General features: G+C 39.3%; 1 pseudogene; it reads left to right on the forward strand.

Annotated features, from left to right (window-relative positions):
• Positions 1-3,634: 3,634 nt before the first annotated feature.
• Positions 3,635-7,845, forward strand: LOC105724778 (peptidyl-prolyl cis-trans isomerase A-like; annotated as a pseudogene).
• The last annotated feature ends 429 nt before the right edge of the window (positions 7,846-8,274 follow it).

An 8,274-nucleotide genomic window follows, 5' to 3' on the forward strand; every position in this document is an offset into this window, starting at 1 on the left:
ACCATCCTCTCAGACCACAGTAGAGTAAAAATAGAAATTAATGCCACAAAGATCTCCCAAAATCACGTAATTACATAGAATTAAACAACTTGGTCCTGAATGACTTTTGGGTAAATAACCCAATTGACAGGGCATGGTGGCTCACGCCTGTAATCCCAGCACTTTGAGAGGCCAAGGCGGATAGATCACTTGAGCTCAAGAGTTTGAGATCAGCCTGGGCAATATGGCAAAATCCTATCTCTACAAAAAATACAAAAATTAGCCAAGCATGTTGGTGCATGTCTATATTCCCAGCTCCATGGGGTGCTGAGAGATAGGAGGCTTGCTTGAACCTGAGAAATCAAGGCTGCAGTGAGCCATGATTGTGCCACTGCACTCCAGCCTGGGTGACAGAGTGAGACCCTGTCTCAACAAAAACAAAAATGAAATTAACACAGAAATAAAAAATTCTTTGAAGTAAATGAAAACAGAGACAGAATACCAAAATCTCTGGGATGCTGCAGGAGCAGTGTCAGGAAGAAAATCTATAGGACTAAACACCTAACTCAAAAAATTAGAAAGATCTCAAATCAACAACTTAACATCACACCTTCATGAACTAGGAAAACAAGAACAACCTTACCCCAAAGCTAGCAAAAGCAAAGAAATAACTAAAATCAGAGCAGAACTGAGTGAAACTGAGATCCCAAAATCCACACATAAGATTAATAAAACCAAAAGTTGATTCTTTAAAAGGATAAACTGGATTGATAGACCACTAGTTAGATTAACAAAGAAAAAAAAGCAAAAGTTCCAAATATGCACAATCAGAAACAACAAAGGCGACATTATAACCAACCCTACGGAAATACAGAAAACTCTCAGAGACTGTTATGAACTTCTCTACACCCACAAACTAGAAAATCTAGAGGCAATGAATAAATTCCTGGAAGCACACAACCTCTCAAGATGGAATCAGGAAGAAACTGAAACCCTGAACAGACCAATATCAAGTTCCAAAATTAAATCAATAATAAAAAAAAAAACTATCAACCAAAACCAGCCTCAGACCAGAGAGATTCATAGCCAAATTCTACCACATGTACAAAGAAGAGCTGGTACCAATTCTACAGAAATTATTCAAAAAAATCAAGGAGGAGGTACACGTTCCTAACTCATTCTACAAAGCCAGCATAACCCTGTACCAAAACCTGGCAAAGACACAACAAACAAAGAAAACTGCAGGCCAATGTCACTGATGAGCATAGATGCAAAAATCCTCAATAAGATATGAGCAAACAGAATCCAGTGGCACATGAAAAAGTTAACTCACTACAATCAAGTAGGCTTCATTCCTAGGATCCAAGGTTGGTTCAACAAACACAACTCAATAAATGTGATTCATCACATAAACAGAATTAAAAACAAAAACCATATAATCATCTTAATAGATCATCAAAAAAAGCCTTTGATGAAATTCAACATCTCTTCATAATAAAACCTTCAATAAGCTAGGTATTGAAGGAACATACCTCAAAGTAATAGGAGCCATCTAAGACAAACCCTCAGCAAACATCATACCAAATGAGCAAAAGTTGGAAGCATTCCCGTTGAGAACTGGAACAAAACAAGGATGCCACTGTCATCATTCTTACTCAACACTGAACTAGAAATCCTTGTCAGAGAAATCAGGCAAGAGAAAGAAATGAAAGGCATGCAAATAGGAAAAGAAGAAGTCAAACTATCTCTCTTCATGCACAATATTAATCTACACCTAGGAAACCCTAAAGACTCTGCCAAGCAGCTCCTGGAACTCATAAAAGACTCCAATAAAGTTTTAGGATACAAAAGCAATGTACAGAAATAAGTAGCTTTTCTATACACCAATAACATTCAAGCCAAGAGTCAAATTAAGAATGCAATCCCATTTATAGTAGCCACACAAAAAGTAAAATACCTAGAAACACATCTAACTAAGGAGGTGAAGACCTCTACAAGGAGAACTACAAAACACTGATGAAAGAAATCAAAGATGACACAAATGGAAAAACATTCCATGCTCAAGGATTGAAAGAGTCAATATCATTAAAATGGCCATATCACCCAAAGCAATCCACAAATTCAATGTTATTTCTATCTACCAATATCATTATAACTACCAATATCATTTTTCACAGAACTAGGAAAATAAACTATTCTAAAGTTCATATGAAACCAAAAAAAAGCCCAAATAGCCAAAGCAATATTAAGCAAAAACAACAAAGCCAGAGGTGTAACATTTCCCTACTTCAAACTATGCTATAGGGCTACAGTAATCAAAACAGCAATGATACTGGTTAAAAAGCCGACATATAGAACAATGGAGCCAAATAGATAACCCAGAAATAAAACCATACACCTACAGCCAACCAAGCTTCAACAAAGTCAACAAATATAAGCAATGGGGAAAGGACTCCTATTCAATAAATGGTGCTGGGATAGCTGACTAGCCATATGCAGAAGAATGGAACTGGACCCCTATCTTTGAACATAGATAAAAATTAACTCAAGATGGATTGAAGATTTAAATATAAGACCTCAAACTATAATAGAAGAAAACCTGGGAAACACATCGGCCTTGGGAAAGAATTCATGACTAAGTCTTCAAAAGCAATTGCAGGCTGGGTATGGTGGCTCATGTCTGTAATCCCAGCACTTTGGGAGGCCAAAGCAAGAGGATCATTTGAGTCCAAGAGTTTGATACCAGTCTGGGCAACATAGTGAGACCACATCTCTACACAATTTTTTTAAAATTAGCTGGTGTAGTGGTGCACAATTGTCATCCCAGCTCCTTAGGAGGCTGAGGTAGGAGGATTGCCTGAGTCCAGGAGGTCAAGGCTGCAGTGAGCTATGATTACACCACTGCATTCCAGCCTGAGTAACAAAGCAAGACCTTGTCTCAAAAATTAAAAAAAAAAAAAATTGCAACAAAAACAAAAATTGACAATTAGGACCTAGTTAAATGAAAGAGCTTCTGCACAGAAAAGTGACAACCTACAGAATGGGAGAAAGTATTTCCAACTATGCATCTGACAAAGGTTTGATATTCAGCATCTATAAGAAACTCAACTCAACAAGCAAAAACAAGTAACCCTATTAAAAAGTGGGCAAAAGTCATGAAGAGACACTTCTCAAAAGAAGACATACAGATGGTCCACCAGCCCACAAACATGGAAAAAGCCTCAATATCACTAATCTTCAGAGAAATGCAAATCAAAACCACAATGAGATACCATCTCACACCAGTCAGAACTCCTATTATGAAAAAGAAAAAAAAAAAAAACAGATTCTGGCAAGGCTGCAGAGAAAAAAAGAACACTTTTACACTATTGGTGGAAATGTTAAATTAGTTTAGCACCACTAAAGAGCAGTTTGGAGATTCCTCAAAGAACTTAGAACTACCATTCAACCCAACAATTCCATTACTGGGAATGTATCCAAAAGAAAATAAATCATTCTACCAAAAAGACACATGCATCGCAGTACTATTCACAAGAGCAAAGACATGGAATCAACCTATGGGCCGGATAAAGAACATGTACAACAGTGGACTGGATAAAGAAAATGTACATATGCATCATAAAATACTACACAGCTTTTTTAAAATAACAAAATCATGTCCTCTGCAGTAGCATGGACGTACCTGGATGCCCTTATCCTAAGTGAATTAATGCAGGAACAAAAAATCAAATACTGCATGTTCTCATCAATAGGTAGGAGCTAAGCATTGGGTACTCATGGACACAAAGATGGGAACAATGGACACTGGGGACTACTGGGCAGGAGGAGGGAAGGGAGCAATGGTTGAAAAACTGACCCTTGGGTGCTATACTCACTATGTGGGTGGCAGGATCATTCATAGTCCAAACCTCAATGTCACACATTATACCCATGTAACAAACCTGCACATGAATCTACAATAAAAGTTGAAATTATAAAAACAGAAAAGATTGTTCTGGTAGCAGTGTGGAGAATGAACAGGAAGGGGCCCAGAAAGGATGCAAATACATCACATATTAGAGGAAGGCTGAAGTAGACATGGAGAGAGGTACATGAGGAAGTTGGTAATAGCTGGAACCAGGGTAAACAGAATTGCACAAATATAAAAGAGAATTAGGGAATAAAATTGATCTTACCTGACAATGAAATGAAGTATAAAAGTAAAGAAGCAGTTGAAGATAACACCAGATCTTTAGCCAGGGCAAGATATGTGGTGATGCCATTTTCCAAAGGGAGGAAACAATCAAAGAAGACCAGGTTTGGGGAGTAGAGAATATCATTAATTTGGTTTTGGATGTGTTGAATCTGCATGTGCCATTGAGATATCTAAGTGGAGATACTGAGTAAAGAGTGATTGAAAATCCTTATGAACCACTGGTGTACAGTTGGTATTTGGATTGGCATTTGCATATCCATCATTAGAAAAGGAAGCAGAATAAAAGTAAATAAAAGGGCCTGAATCTTGAGGAATTCCAACATTTAATGACTAGGTGTAGAAGTACTGACTTGCAAAAGAAAATTAAAAGGTGCGGCCCAAGACAAGAAGGAAAAAGAAGCAATATTCTCTGGTTGCAAAAAGCTAGATAAGATGAAGACTGGGATGCATTCATAGCATTTAGTAACATGGAAGACATTGATTACTTTTGTAAGAGCTATCATTTTCAATTGAGTGATGGGGACACAGGCAAGATTGGAGTAGATTGAAGACTGTACCTTAAAACAACAGAGAATGTGTTCATCACAAGTCAAAATGGTATTGCTTTGACTTAAAAACTGTTTCAAAACTGACAAATGTCAGACGCAGTGTCTCACACCTGTAATCCCAGCACTCTGGGAGGCCAAGGTGGAAGGATTGCTTGAAGCCAGAAGATCAAGACCAGCCTGGGCAACATAGCAAGACCCTGTATGTATGAGAAATAATTTTTTTAAAAAAAAAGAAAAGCTGAGTGTGGTGGCACATACATACCTGTAGTCCCAGCTCCTCAGGAGGCAGAGGTGGGAGTATTACTTGAGCCCAGGAGGTCAAGGCTGCAATGAGCTATGATCACACCACTATACTCCAGCCTGGGCTATATAGCAAGACCTTGTCTCTTGAAAGAAAAAAAAACCGACAGAGCAAGGAGTTGTCTCAAATGAAAATACAATTTATGATATTAACTTGTAAGTTGAAATGCATTATAAAACTCAAATCAGGCAGTTACATGAAGCTTGAGCATCAATGTAAGTAATATTTTTAAACTATTATCATGAGATGAAACATGAAACAAATAGCACTCTGTCATATTAACTGTGTTGCCTAAAGTACATTTTGCTGTTGTTTTTTACTAATTCAAATAATAATTGTTTGTATGGTGTGCATTGCTTCAGAGGATTTTCACAGAAATTTTTCCATATGAATTTGACAACATATAACAGGGGGATAACCTGAAAATTCTTGTATTGGACACCTCTTGGGCAGCACTTCAAACCCACCTGGCTGCATCTTTTACTCCAGCTTCTGCCGGGGGAACAGTTTTACCCATCTTTGATCAGCTTTGCTCAGATGTGATATGACAGAGCCTTGCCTCAGGCATCCAGCATGGAATTCTTCCTTGCTAAGTGGGACTTGCCTGATGCCACAGCATGACATGACCAGGAGAACCCACTTGGCATTCACGCATGTGTACCCAGAACTACTAGGCTCACTCTTGGCCAGTGGGAACAAGAGCTGATGGAGGAATGCTCGCTCCTTGTTTTTTCCCTGGGAAGACATTTCTGAGACCCCTTTCCTACGGCTCCTGGAAAATCCAAGCCATCATCTGGGCAGTGACGTCTCCCTAACACCTTCTATTCCGGCTCACCCTTTTTCCCTATTCTTCACTTCTGCTCCCTGGAGTCACATTTCAAAAAATTCACACACAAGCCTTTTATCTCAGGCTCTGCTTTCAAGGGATGCTAGGCTAAGTCAATATTCTAGTTCTGAAACTACAAATGAAAGCCCTTTGGCTAGGCAGAAAGGAAAACTAACATCTCCTAAATGCTGCATTTGTGCTCCAAATTTACTATTTCGCCTAACACTTATAAGAACTACAGACTGGCTCAATTGGGAAACTGGGGTCCAAGTAATTCAAAGCTTCACAGTTTCACTGACTTTATACGTTCTCTTATTCCCTACATTGCTTGCAGTGGTATCTTCCGTTGACCATGGTCATAGATACATTTTTGGAAGTGAATAGTCAAGATAAATAGTGATAGCAACTAGTATGCATTGAGGGCTCTATTTGTGCCAGACAATTGGCTAAGCACGTCATATTTAATATTCACTGTAACTCTACAAGCTATCACTGTCTTCATTTTATTCCATGAAAAATGGAGGCTAACTTTTCCAATGTTCCTCTACTGGTGAAATGATATCTAATATTTGTGCTTACTCTGTACCCCTAATATCTATGATCACATTTAATCTTCACACCTACCAATGAAATAGGTTCCTGTTGATCATCACATGACAGAGCCAGTAGCTCCAAAGCTTGTGGATGCCTTTTCCCCTCACAGGCCGCCTCTCATTACAGGAAGAAGACAGGGGAGAAAAACATGACAAGAAAAAAATGATCTACTATAACCACTTCTTATATCAATGTGCATTGAACAGAGCAATAGTCATACCCATAGTGCCTGCTAAAAATATGACCTATGGCTCATTTCAAGAGGGCACTACTGACATTTTGGCCTGGATAGTTCTTTGTAGAGGGAAGTGTCCTGTGTGTCACTGGATGTCTAGCAGCATCCCTTGCCTCTAACCTCTAGGTGTCAGCAGCACCTCCCCTCCATTGTGACAACCAAAAATGCCTTCAGGCTTTGGCAAAATTGCTCCCAGTTGAGAACCACTGGTTTACAACATTTTAAACAAATATTTTTAATTCTAAAGTTTGAATTATATCAGGGCAATTGTCCTCCACTGTTTGGGAATTCAATTCAGTACTCCCGTCTGCTCCTCCCCTACTCTTACTCCCTTCCTTCCATTGTTTCTTTTGCAACCCCCAAGGATGCCATCTACTCACTAAAAATAGACTCGTGCACAGGAAGGGACTTGTTCCTGGGCCATGGCGCCCTCTTCCTTCTCATCAGGTGTTTCTTTTTCAAGTCAAAATTTTATCTAGCCCTGGTTATCGTACTATCTATCTCCAGACTAAAAACAAAACCTATTTAATTGGCTCTACTACTAAATAACAACAAGCACACCATGTAACGGACATTGTTTCTATATTTACAAACACAAAACACAATTGAAAATGTCACTCTTGGCTTTGCAGACGCCGCTGCTGCCACCAGGAGCCCCATACTATCAGCCACGGTCAACCCCACTATGTTCTTCCACATCACCATTGACGGCGAGCCCTTGGGCTGCACCTGCTTTGAGCTGTTTGCAGACAAGTTTCCAAAGACAGCAGAAAATTTTCGTGTTCTGAGCACTGGAAAGAGAGGATTTGGTTATAAAGCTTCCTGCTTTCACAGAATTATTCCAGGATGTATGTGTCAGGGTGGTGACTTCACACGCCACAATGGCACTGGTGGCAAGTCCATCTATGGGGACAAATTTGATGATGAGAACTTCATCCTGAACCATACATGTCCTGGCACTTTGTCCATGCCAAATGCTGGATCCAACACAAACAATTCCCAGTTTTTCATCTGCACTGCCAAGACTGAATGGTTGGATACAAGCATGTGGTCTTTGGCAAGGTGAAAGAAGGCATGAATATTGCGGAGGCCATGGAGTGCTTTGGGTCCAGGAATGGCAAGACCAGCAAGAAGGTCACCATTGCTGACTGTGAACAACCCTACTAAGTTTGACTTGTGTTTTATGTTAACCACCAGACCATTCCTTCTGTAGCTCAGGAAAGCACAATTCCACCCCATTTGCTCCCAGTAGCCTAGAATCTCTGTGCTCTTGCTGCAATTCCCTTTGGGTTCCATGTTTGCCTTGTTCCCTTCCATGCCAAGATGGATTGCAAAGTTTATGATTATGAAATAAAAACTAAATAACAAAAAAAAGAAAGTGTCACTCTTTCAGTGTAGAAACAATATTCTCATAATCAAACATCCAAAGAAAATTGTATGATTTTTGTGTTATCCAGGATTTCAAGGCTCTGTTTCAGGGCAGAAAAGTCAAGTACAACATGTCAACTTTCAGCATACCTACTTTCAGCAGCCTACTTTCTGCTTCATGCACAAACAGAACTATTGTTTGTATTATTTTGTCCAAACTGTTGATGC

This window comes from Aotus nancymaae, unplaced genomic scaffold (assembly GCF_030222135.1).
Source record: "Aotus nancymaae isolate 86718 unplaced genomic scaffold, 86718_ANA_hifiasm-v0.15.2.pri h1tg000036l, whole genome shotgun sequence".
Classification (NCBI taxonomy): domain Eukaryota; kingdom Metazoa; phylum Chordata; class Mammalia; order Primates; family Aotidae; genus Aotus; species Aotus nancymaae.